At 34.1% G+C, this 12,978-nt stretch overlaps 1 long non-coding RNA gene across 1 annotated transcript in view; it reads left to right on the plus strand.

Moving 5' to 3' along the window:
* LOC138159114 (uncharacterized) overlaps window positions 1-11,852 on the plus strand; it is a 41,775-nt gene extending 29,923 nt beyond the window's left edge. Inside the window, exon 3 of the long non-coding RNA XR_011167810.1 lies at window positions 11,206-11,852. This is a non-coding gene — a long non-coding RNA (uncharacterized lncRNA). The remainder of the gene's footprint in view (window positions 1-11,205) is intronic.
* The last annotated feature ends 1,126 nt before the right edge of the window (window positions 11,853-12,978 follow it).

Raw genomic sequence — 12,978 nt, forward strand, 5'->3', positions numbered from 1 at the left:
ACACCTCTTTCCTCATAAGAACAGAAGTGCACAGAGAGCTCTATTTCAACAAAACTAGCTTTAAAAACAAGAAAAATAATACACATAGAGAAATTAAATGGTGACATCTGTGTTGAGATTAGAAATGTGTCAAACTCCATTTCTGAAAACTTATCTCAAGACCCTAGTATTTTACAAAGTTATTCTTGTTATTATTCGGAATATATCTTTGTATACATATGTAGCTATATGTTATTTTTTCTTGTTCAGAAATCGACATTTTTAAGGCACGTTTATATTCACAAAGGTTAAGCATTTCATTTTCATCGTTGATCAGGTAAAGATGCCAAATTATTTTTCCAGTAAGGATAAGAAAGACAGAACCTTTCAAGGAGGTTTTCCAATGCCTGGGCAAAGAAGGAAATATATGTAGGATCCTCAAAAAATCTAGTTGATTATTACTTTTATATTCTATTCTAAGTTCAATATTGCAGATCTCTGTTGGACTAATGCATGGATTTTAAAGAAAAATTAAGTCCTTTTCTTAATGAACCTAAGTTACTACTCAAGTTTCTGAAGGTAGGAAAATGAAGGTAGGGCAGTTGAAATTATTCCTTTTTTTCCCCAAAGTTTATTCCAAATTAGTTCTTTCATGAAATCAGAATTTAAATCTTAAATTATGAAAACTGCTATTCATTTTTATCTATTTCTGAGCTAAAATTGTAAAACTCAAATCATGAAATAAACTTGATGTGGTTTTTAACCAAAGGTCAAATCATTAAATATATCTTTTGAACTGACTTTGATGTAAATTTTTTTGCTTGATTTTATTTGGCTCCATTCCATTCACATTTTTACTTTCATTTTCAAACTATACTTTGTGTTCAAGCTTTCTTTTGTGAAAATTGAAAAATTCAGCCTGGGTACCATTTCTACAGAGCAATGAAGTACATAGTTAATAATTTTTATACTTTGGAAAGGGGTAAAAAGCCCTAATAATATGATAAAAAATAACTTGGATCTTTGTTTTGTATTTAAGTCAACCCTCAGACTGAATTTAAGGATTGGAGAGAATTTGGTTAAATGTTACTGTAGAATGTGTGTAATATTTGCTAGAGATTTCAGTCTTGTGATTATAAAAATCTTACTATGAAATTTGACTGCACCTGGCAAGCCTGAGTTTTCACATTGTTTTCCTGAAGCAGCAGCAGGATTTTAGGATTCTCATCCTGTCCACTTTATCCCTTCAATATCCCTTGTGTACTAGTGTGGTAGTATCCCTAGTCCATAACTGATACTTGGAATTCGATGCAAAATTCTTTCTCTCTCTCTTCTTCCTTCCTTCCTTCCTTCCTTCCTTCCTTCCTTCCTTCCTTCCTTCCTTCCTTCCTTCCTTCCTTCCTTCCTTCCCCATTGAATTATTCTTTTTAAAAGAAAGGGGACCTAAAATTTTGAACAAGTAATGTCAGTTAAAGCTGCCCAGAGGCAATTTTAAATTATGTGATTCACACTTATGTGGATGCTGCTAGAGGAATTCCTTGGTTTCTCATTAACATGGAGCAGTCCCCTTAGACTTCACACATAGTGGCCAGTCCCCAGTACAGACAAATCCATGCAAAAGCTTGAAATAGTTGAACATACATCTTGTACGTGTACAATTGTAGAAATTTCAAGGAGGGAGCTCATTGTAGGAAAAAAAACCCTTTTAAAATTAGAAAAATATAATTTCATTATTCCTCCTCCCCATATCCCCCCAATTTGTTGAGTTTTATTGCTTTTATTATGATGGTGGTTTCTGAGTCAAAACTATTTTGAAAGGTGTTGTTTGGGAAAGCGTTAACTTGAGATTTTTCTCTTTAGTTGAAAGCATGATGACAAATAGCAGTGACAAGTAAAGTATTAATTTCTGAGGATATTTGTTATAGTATTCAACTTCTTTTGCTTTTTTACCAAAAAACATTGTACAAAATAGCCATCAATCAAATGCATGAATTAATAATAAGTCTTGAAAAGCATTTCTTGAATTCATAACTCCCTTAGATCTTTCTTTTCCTTTCTGAGATTTTTCTCTGATAGGCCACTTGTCTTTTTTTCCTCCTTTCTTATTAATAAAATATATTTTTTCTTTACTTTTAAGTCAATATTACTAGAGATGTTGAACTGAATATCATATACATGTGTATAAAGACTTAAAAAGTTACATATCTTAAATCTAATTAAAAATCAATTGAACTAAAAGCTCAAACTTTTCTTAATGGTGCTTTATGCTAGAAACACATGTATGCATGTGATATATAATTGAAAAAAATATGTTAATGAAATAAACATGAATTGATTCAAGGTGGGACTAGAGTGACTATCAGACACACTGTAGCATGATACTCTACTCTTCTCATCTCTACCACCCTTGTTTTTCATCCTGTGCTACTGTCTTGACAAAATAGTTTTAATTAATGGAGACTAGAGGAAGCATTTTCATTGTTGTTCCAAGAAATTCCATTTTTCATACATTATGAATGTTTCATGTCCTCTAATGACAATTTACATAAAGTAATTCTGAATTACTATATCCTTATTACAAAAGGTTTTCTTTCTGGAAGAGAGGGAAAGTTTCTTGAGGACAGGGATCACAACCATTATTTATTTTCTATCTCTGTGGTGTCTCAGAATTCTGCAGACAGCAGCATTTAGATATGTTGACTAAAATGAAAGAGACACTCTTGCATGGCATGCATATACTTGAAATTAACTAGAGTAATAAAAAATTATAATACTTTGCTTTCTAATTGAGGAGGACATGTGGAATGTACCTTAAAGATCATTTTGTACAAATTGCAATTTGGACTTTCCCTTACAGACTACATATATCTGAATAATCATCAAAGAATTATAAAGTGCTGAAATTTGCAAGGTAACCATATGATAAGTGTAAACTGTCCCCTGCTTTGAACTTAAAAAATAAATTAAACAAATAAAATAACCTTGAAATGTGCAGACTTACAAAAGAACAAATCACGAAACACTTGTGATGTTTCAGCAAGGGCATTTTCTTATGTGTAGGTTTTGGTTTGTGGCTTTAGTCATGCAAGAGGATATGGTTTGTTTATCTGAGTTGAGAAGCGGATTGAAGAAATAAGTCATCACCTCACTTTCCCTTAGCTGGCGAAGGTTTCTTGGACAAATGAGGAAATGAGAAGAACTTTGAATGATGAAAGGCAAGAGTTTCAGAGTTTTCTAGCACTGAGGGGCACTGAGAAAAGTGGAGAGTAGGGAACAGATGAAAGTAAAATGACAAGATTTGCCTGGAAAAAAAAATGTAGCACTTGAGGAACATCCTGATTTTATTTTTTTCAAGGCTTAGTTTGTTCTCTTAGAATTCTTTTTTAAAAAATGTAGTCTACGTCTAAACAAGTTGCATCAAATTGCAAAAATGATCATATACCTTGAACTGAAGATGTTTTCTCATATTGATAAAATGGCAAACTCAGTGTATATAATATCAAGAAACGTGTTAAAATTGAATAGTAATGAAGGAAGAAAATAAGGTTAGATCTAAGAGTTTAGGCTGAGTCAAACACATGGACACTCTTTTAAATATTCATAATGATCATTTGAGGGATATTTTGTGAATTTCATCATCCTTAGAACTATTAAAATAGCCTACTAATTTTTCTTCTGGTAATAATGATCTCTTAAACGATTTGTGCTAAATGATTATACCTTATTTAAAAAAAATACTTCGTGAAATGATTAGATAAGCAACTTTAGGAAAGATTAAAATACATGTAAAATTACATATTTTATTGTCTATGTAAATAATTTTTAAAGAGACAAAAATTATTCTTTTGATATTTTAAAATGAAACAAGCTTCAATCACACATATAGTTATTATGATAGCTACTATTATCTACTGAAATGAAATAAATTTTTGATTGTGGAAATGGAATTGTGTTGCAGTTACATTTGCTAAAATAATTTAACTTCTCAGTTTCCCAATAGTGTGTGCTCTCTCTCTCTCTCTCTCTCTCTCTCTCTCTCTCTCTCTCTCTCTCTCTCTCTGTCTCTCTCTGTCTCTGTCTCTGTCTCTCTCTCTGTCTCTCTCTCTCTCTCTCTGTCTCTCTCTCTCTCTTCCCCCCCCTCCGTCTCCCTTTCCCTCTCCCTCTTTCTTTCTGTCTCCTCCCCCCTCTTCCCTTCCTAATTAGGTATTGCAAGACTATTTAATCTGATTTACAACTTGGAATCCTAGTTAGGCAAGAAGGAAAGAATGAAAAGATAGAGTGTAGAGTGTAAAGACTAAACCTGTGCCTAATAGGATACACGCATCAGATTATAATTGAAAAATTCAGTCTGTTATCCAAGTAGTTGAAATTTCCAGATCATTGGGCTCATCTAGATAAATGTTTAGTACTTTTCCCTTGAATTTTCTACTGCTGCTATAGATGTTGGGCCTTAGATAGATCCTATGTATTTTGGTGGGTTAGTGTCCTGCTTTTGATTTTGAGTGTATAATTTTCAGGCATTTGGAATTTAAGATTCAATAACAGAAAACATGCTTCTTCTTGTTGCAGCAGCTCCTTTTCAGTAATTTTTCAGCATAATGTGGTCCACATTTCTCAACCCTTGAAAAGTGATGCTTCTTGTTTGGGGTAGGAGCAGTGGCTTTCCAATATTATCATCATCATCAACATTTATTGAGAACCTATCACGTACATGTACAAAATTAGGTACTCTGCAGTCATTTACAAAACAGTAAATAAACCAAAATTAACCTGAGCATGCCCAATACAGTGCATACACACTATAGTTGTGCAATAAATAATTCTTGATGGTGACAGTCAATATGAGTGATGGAATTAAAAGCTTCCAAAGGAACAAAGCTAGAATTCAAATCAAAGCTTTTATTTAATTTTAGTTTTTTTTTTCCATATGTTAAAGCATTACACCTAAAGTTTCTAGGGAATAAAGATTTAAATAACTTGTTAAAAAATTAATTTCCTATTCAGTATAATAGCTGAAAGCTCATTTGTATATTTTGACAATCTGGAGAGGAAAAACAGAGTAGGAACATCTGGATTACATCATGAATTTTGGGTACTTTGACAAATTAGTAGGTGATATTTTGACAAATTACTGATAATGGAGAATAATCAGTGAAGTGTATAAGCCTTATCTGCTGGTACTACTGTCCAGAAGAATGCAATAGAGTTAAGTAACTAATTTGGACAGTAAAAGGACAATAACTATTTTTTAAAAAAACATCACATCCCTAAGTGCTATTTCTACAATCCTTCACATTTTCAAAGACCAACACTTTTCTATTCGAGATGCAGCACAACACAAACATCTCATTAAATCTGGTTATTCCTGATGTATTCAGTTCTTTTGCATCCCCAAATTGAACTGGTTGTCATTTTCAACGTGTGAAAGCTAAAATGCATCAGTGGGAATAAAATGTTCAAGCAACCCTGAAGTGGGCAGCAGGAATGTTAGAAAAAAATATTACAATCATTATTTTTTCAGCTAGCTAAATTATTATAAAACTATTTGGGAGCAATAAAGACACAGAGTAAAGGCTCTTTAGAAGAAAAACATTCATTGAACCTAATCAGATAACTAAGATTTCTCTAACAAGCCTATTTGATTTGTAGCATTACAGTAGGAGCCAAACTTAAGGTTTATGGGGGACAATATTGCAAAGGAATTCTCAGAGAATTCAATCTATTGAAGGAAATATTTTGAAATTGTAAAAATAAGTAATTGTTTCTTGACCAAAAGCATGTTCTATAAATTATAAAGCACAGTCAATTTTAGAATGTCTTTTAATGTAATTCTACAATTCTGAATATTTAGAATCTATTCTGCAATTATGAAGAGCTCTATTTTGTACACATTTTAGTGATAAAATTTATCATTGATCCTTTAGTAATTTATCAATGGGAGATTTAACACATTTTGCTAATTTTTATAGACTTGAAACTAATAATTTTTAAAAAAATATCTGTACATTGATGTTCTGCTGTACCTTTATAATAGTCTCTAGAAAAAAAGTTATTTTACTGAACCTCTAGTTTCAAAGTGTAGATTTTAAAATATTTATCATTAATTTTATTAAGATTATAAAATGTTTTTTAAAATTTCTATTTCAGTTCTGTTGCTGTGTCAACAACCATCAGTAGCAGTGCTTCACAGAATGTTTCACAAATTAAATGGAATAGCTCTCTAGGTAGGGAAATTGTGTCCGAAAGGCCCCAGCTTTTCTCTGAGACACAGACTTGGTTAAATTGATACAGGAAAATTCCAGCCTTTCTGCTACTATCATTTCCTTTTCCTATGTCTAAGCAACAAATCTGTCTCTCCCAAAGTGTATTCAGAATTTTAAAATGAAAATAGACATTTATATGCAGTAGGAGCACAAAAAGATGCTGATGCTATAATTAATATTGTAGCATAATATCTTTTTAATCTATCATGCTGCCTTTTGCCCTTTATGCTACGTCGAGAGCAACTGTAATGAATGACTGTATCTGTTAGCATCAGGCTGGATTTGGTAGAAAACATGGCAACATGGCATTTAATATTATTAACCCAAGTATGTCTGTAGGTTTATTATCTTTCATGCAATAAAGTGAGGAACTGATGGTGAAAAAATTTCACATAGAAAAAAGATGGTTACCTAATTTTTTTACTATAAACTCAATTCAGAAATCAATTTGATTAGTCTTAAGAAGTAGGTCTCTTTTCTGTACAGTCCTTGTCATGAAAGTAAATTGGAACCATTACAAAGCAAAACATGTTCCTTGCCATTCAAAAAAAAGGGGAATTATGCGATTTAATCAGTGAGTAAAATTGAGAGGAATCTTACCATAAACAGCTGTATATAGGGGATTACTTCAAGTGGTCTTTTAAAGCCTTAGTGAGTTTTCTTCATATTTTGTACCAGACGGGGGCACTAGAGGTCCACTGCAAATACATAGAGAACCATTTCTTTTGTTATACTACATTTAATAATAAATAAATATCATTTTCTATTTAATGTTGAGCCAGTTGTGTGAACAATTAAGATTATAAATATCTAATACTGGGTTTAAAAAGTTAAATAATTAAAAGATTATATGCAAATATAATCTGCTGTATCATGTCTTTGCCTCAAAGTCTGTAAAATGAAAAGGATATAAATTAAGTTGCTGCCAGAATAAGGAACTAATGCTTATTGTTTGGTGTTCACTCTGATGACTCCGGTGAGGACAGAGATCCAACTTATGATGGCCATATATTTAAAAAAATTAAATGAACTGAAATCCTTCCCCTTGTTTGCACATCTATAGGCAACCACTGAAATTAAAGCATATTCGTCTTTATAAATACCTTGATTAAAAAGAAAAAAACCAAAACTAAAAACCTATGCCTAATATAATTTATTTACAAATGAACCTAACGAAACATTTCACCCAGATTCCAGCTGAATTAAACAGGATGGTGGACAGGGCCACCTTGAGGATTCTAATTCTACTTGGGTTTCCCATGCAGTGGCTGTTTTGCCTCAGGGAGGTTGTGCCTTTCACTTCTGGGTCACCTTCTTTGAGTTAGTTTGTTTGGACAATGTGATATAGTCTAACTTTCTAAATTCTGGAAGTTTTATTCAGAGTTGGATTTTGAAGAGTGTGGGATGTGGCCTTGTTATTCTGGTTTTAAGGGGTCTTAAGCCATTACCTTAGTGGAGATGATCAAGGGAAAGCAGACCTCTCCATTTTTAAGATGGCAATGTGTGTGCACATATGTGTGTGTGATATATATGTATGCATTTTTAGGAAATGTATACATACATAGACATTATATTTAATAATACAATATAACATAATTTGTATATAATATATAATATAAAATACAATAATATAAATTATATATAATATAATATAAATTATATATATATAAAATATAATTATATAATATAAATTCTGCACTTTCTGGACTATGAAAGCAGTCAGAGGTACACCTGCTTATTCTATTTTATTTGGGGGATGAAATTCTGTAGGAAATCATGGAGCCCAGAAGTGCTGTTCTTATAATGGAAAAAGGTGTTAGGAAAAAACCTCCCCAAACTAAATCCACTTGTCAGTTTGCACTTGACATGTTTCATTACATAGTAAAACCTGTCAGCTCAAATTTTAGAGATTTACACCTCAGTTGTGACTGCAAACAGGTAATCGCCCTTTCAAAACAGGTATTTTGAGTGTACAAACAGGAAATGCGGTAACCATATGCTTGTGGGGCTCTCTATTTTCCTTACAAAATTTTATTTTGCACTTATAGGCATGTGCTCAGGCACATTGTAAGTGGTGAGTATTGCTTAATGGAAGGGGGCATCAGCAAACCTGTTATTTTATTTTTGCATCAGCTATGGCTTTAAACATTAACTGACTAGTCACTCGGTCTCCTGTGGTCATTTATTCCCCTTTTAAATGGCATGACATCCACTACAAGCTTTTTAAGGGTTCTGTTATTCAATTGTTAATGCTTAGTAGACAGGTGTTACAAAAATTTCAAGCACAAATAAATTTTCAAGAATCTCAAATTATATTAATATCAAATAAAGCTTTAATTATAGGAATTCCTAAAAAAATCCCCACCTTATAGCAGTTAAAAAAAGAGGCAGATATTTTATTCAGCTTACAGGATTTTTCTTGTAGTTGTTTTTTTCTTTAAAGCTAGAAGTGAATGTACTTATTATACTGTTACTAAATATTTTTCAATAATTCTATCCAATCAATATTCCAATAAATTGTTAAATATCCATGTTGTTATATGTAAACCTTTGTGACCAAATCTTAAAAAAAATGTCATGTTCTTCTGATTCCCTTATTTATGTGCAAAAAATTTTAAGTTGTTCAGATGCTCTCAAAGTAATATTTTGTTTAGTAAAATATACCAAGTGCATAGTCTGCTTTCCCCCCTGCATACTCAATTTGTTTTTCATTTGCTATATGTAGGACCTAATATAACTTAATATAACAAGTGTTTAGGGACACATTACAATTTCAAAACAGCCATTATATTAATAATAATGAGTAAACTAAGGAAATCAAGGTATCAGAATATTGAGGGTAAGTATACATGTGTGTGAGGGGGTTATAGATCTAAGTTACAGAAAAAGGGAGAGACAGCTTTAGGGGACTTAATAGAGAGCTGGTCAGGGAGCCAGGAAGTCTCAAGTTCAAATTGTGTGTGTGACACTGGCTGTGTGAACCTGAGTAATATACTTAGACTGGCAGTGCCTGAGGCGGCTTTACTGTAAAACTGCAAATTGCAGAGAAAATGACAATCCACATCGGTGAAGGGGGATCCTCCTTTGGAAGTTCTCTATGTCCATGACATCATAGGTCCAGTCCCCATCCCCTATAGAAAGATGGGCTTTTGTTCTCCTTTGGTTTTGGTGGACAGGCTTTGACCTGGGGCATATCTGGGCTCCCATCATCTGAAGCCACGATAACGAGGTATGCCATTAATGTAATTAATCATTGAATAAGCTGTTTATCTCAGAGGTGACATTGCTCTTTTGGAGGGTACTTGTCTAGCTGGCCCCTCGTTACCCTCAGGAGTGAACACGTATACCTCCTGCAGTCATGAACGATTGCTGGGAGAGATGCTGACAGCAATTCCTTCTCTCGCTTAAGGACTTTGTTGCCTTTTAGGACGCTTTCCCATGCGTTTTTTAATGTGCTCCTCATCGTGACCTCTGCGAACTAGGCCAGAAATTTTGGCTTCATTTGACAAATGAGGAAATGAGGCTCCGAAAGGTTAAGTCATTTGCTCCAGATCACACAGTTTCCCAGCCCCCAGGTCAATGTTCATGTCACTGCCACAGAGGGCCTCATGTAGCCACAAGAAAGACATCAGAACAGCAAGGCTCTAGTGAGTTGCTGTACTGCAATTTTCTCTGGGGTTTTGTACTTTCTAAAGCCTCTCCCTGAATCAAATCAAAAAAGAAAAAGAAAATAGGAAGTCTCTTGAAGTTCCATACATTTGTAAGGGCCTGATAGAGGGGCACTCATGGGTTTTAGTAGGAAGTAAAAGCCAGTATGATCTGGACAGCAGATTCCTGATAACATGTTTCATGACTACCACAGATCACAAACTCAGGACAGGCACAGGATTTAAAGGAATTCAGAATACAGAGGGAAGTTTTGGCATTAAGTCCATATGAGAAAGAAGTTTTGTTTCTGTATTTTTCCTTAAATATAAGGGAGAATTTTGTTTTGTTTTGTTTTTTGCCAACTTAGATCAAGAAGCAGTCCAATTAATACAACGCCAGCTTTCTCTTTGTAAATATCGAGCGTAATTAAAGCAAAGAGCTAAATATTATAGAGAAAATAAGATGGAAAATGTTGGCTGATGGAAATTGGCTTCTTATATGTTTTGTGGGATGGATGGTATTTACTGAGTAGTGGCAATTCATAATCTAATTAGTGTATTTGGGTTTTAGAGCTAAGCTGTTGGTTGATATATTTTTTTCCTTTTCCATTAAAGATAAATTCAAAAATGTTTATTATTTTATTAAAGTGTTTATGAACATGAGAAATTATTACTAGCCCATGCTGAACAATATGAGACATATGCATAATCTGGGGATAGACAGTAATAATAACAATACTTCACTCATATTTCACTTTATGATTTACAAAGCACTTTGCTTACAGTATTCTTGGGAGTTATTCCCATTTTACAGATGAAGAAAATTGAGATTCAGAGAAGTAAAATGACTCAGTCCTTGTCACACTAAGAGCAAAGCCTTAAATTCACATCTTCTGACTCCAGAGAAGGACAATCCCAATAATATGAGCTATACTTATTCGCATTCTCCTTCTAATAGACTTTTCCTAAAGATTATTCTCCTCCTCTCTGATCTCACCTGATGTACCTGAGCTAATTTGCATAGTTTCATTATTTACTTGGGCAGTTAGAAACCACAGTGGGTAGAACACCTGGTTTCAGGTCAGGAAAACTGGAGTTCAGATCTGACTATTTTACTTAAGCTGTGTGACTCCGGGCGAGTTACTCAACCTCTGTTTGACTCATCTTCCTTGACTGTGAAATGGGGATAATAACAGCACATACCTCCCAGGATTGTTGTGGGGATCAAATGAGGTAATATTTGGAAAGCTCTTAGTACATTTTCTGGCACACAGTAGGCACTTAATAAATGCTTATTCTCTATTCTTCCTTTGCAGGTTTCATTGCTTCTTTCTCTGCTCCCTGAACCACTGCCATCCTTAAAGAAGATCTGTTTCCTTCATTTAATAAATTAATCTAGGCACCACTGAATGAAGTTGGAATAAGAAGTCCACACTTAAATGATGTCACTTTCTCCTGTGGTACTATATATGAATATTTCTAGCGTCATGAGATTAAATGAGATAATTGTAAAACTCTTAGCATAGTACCTGGCACATAGTAGGTGCTATGTGAATGTTTGGTGAAATAATAATAATAGTTATCATTATTAATTTTAACCCTTTGGGGACTCAGTTGATACTTAATTGTCTGACAAACAGGTTGCCAGCCAATGTGGTCAGGCTGAGTTGGTATTTTTGGCTCATTTATAACTCTGTTACTCCTAAGATTTGAAGTGTGACACAGTGGGAAGGACATTGGATTTGAAGTCAGAAGATCTGTGTTCGAATCTTACTTTTGATGGTTACTGCTTATGTGACTTTGGGTAGCCCCTGGGCTTCCCTATGCCTTGGTTTTCTTAAACTATGAAATGTGAGAATTGGATTGGATGGACTCTGAGGGCCCTTCCAAAGCTCTAGAGTTATGAGCCTTCTTTTGCTTTATGCCTGGCACATAGTAGGTGCTCAATAAATGCTTGTTGACTGACTATTGACCATATTAAAAAAGAAGAAAGCTATCCATTAGTGGAAAGATTTCCTACTTTTAAATCCATATTTATTTATCAAATTGCACCTTATGTACATGTTTTCCTGATCATGGTTTTATTTACCAGTATGAAGGGAGAGGAAAACAAAAAGAGAAATAGCTTGTTTTTTATCCAAAAGTTAATTTTAGGTAACTAGAACCAAACTATGGACCTCAGCCCCAGTAGTTTCTCAAATAAGGCGTTCGGCCCAGAATTTAGCACAGTGACTGGCACATAATTAATGCCTAATAATACATCTGGGGGCTTCTTGGGAATTAGGCTTTCTTATTCTTGACTCTCTTTTGTGTATTCTTGCCACCTCTTTTAAATTTCTTCTTCTTCTGTTCAATCTCTACCATTTTGGTCTTTTATCATGCTTATTTCTGCATGAAAAATTTCATTGATAACTGCTGATTTTCTTGGAGAGATCTCTTGTGTTTCCCATTCTCTTTTTTCATATATACATATACACATATATGCATAAATTTTTCCTTCTTGTTCAAGAAAACCCTATCTTTCCTTGCTATTCTCTGGAATTTTGCATTCAGTTGAGTGTATCTTTCCATTTTGCCTTTCCCTTTCACATTCCTTCTTTCCTTAGCTATTTGCAAAGCCTCATCAGACCCTTTTTGTTTTCTTACTCTTCTTTTTCTTTGGAATGCTTTTTGTTACGGCTTCCTGTATAATATTAAGAGCCTCTGTTCATAGTTCTTCAGCAACAGTCTCTACCAGATCTAATCCCTTAAATCTATTTATCACCTCCACTCCATATTCAGAGTGGATGTAGAAGAGAGTAAGAACAGGTGGCAAGAATACACCCAAGGGGGTGGAGCCAAGATAGTGGAGTAAAAGCAGAGACTTGCTTGAGCTCTCCCCCAAATACCTGAAAACATGGCTTTAAACAAATTCTAGGGCTGCACAAAATGACAGAGTGAAACACACTGGAAGACTCACAGAAAGGGTATATTGCACTGTCCTTGGAGCAGAGCCGGCAGGTGTGGGCTGCACCTGGTGGCATGAGCCCCAGCAGACCTCTGGGGAATGAATCACCGGCAGCTGTGGTGATTCCAGACTTCTCCATTCA

Source organism: Petaurus breviceps, unplaced genomic scaffold (assembly GCF_028583685.1).
Source record: "Petaurus breviceps papuanus isolate PSGF00001 unplaced genomic scaffold, PetGlider_PUasm1.0 175, whole genome shotgun sequence".
In the NCBI taxonomy this organism is placed as follows: domain Eukaryota; kingdom Metazoa; phylum Chordata; class Mammalia; order Diprotodontia; family Petauridae; genus Petaurus; species Petaurus breviceps.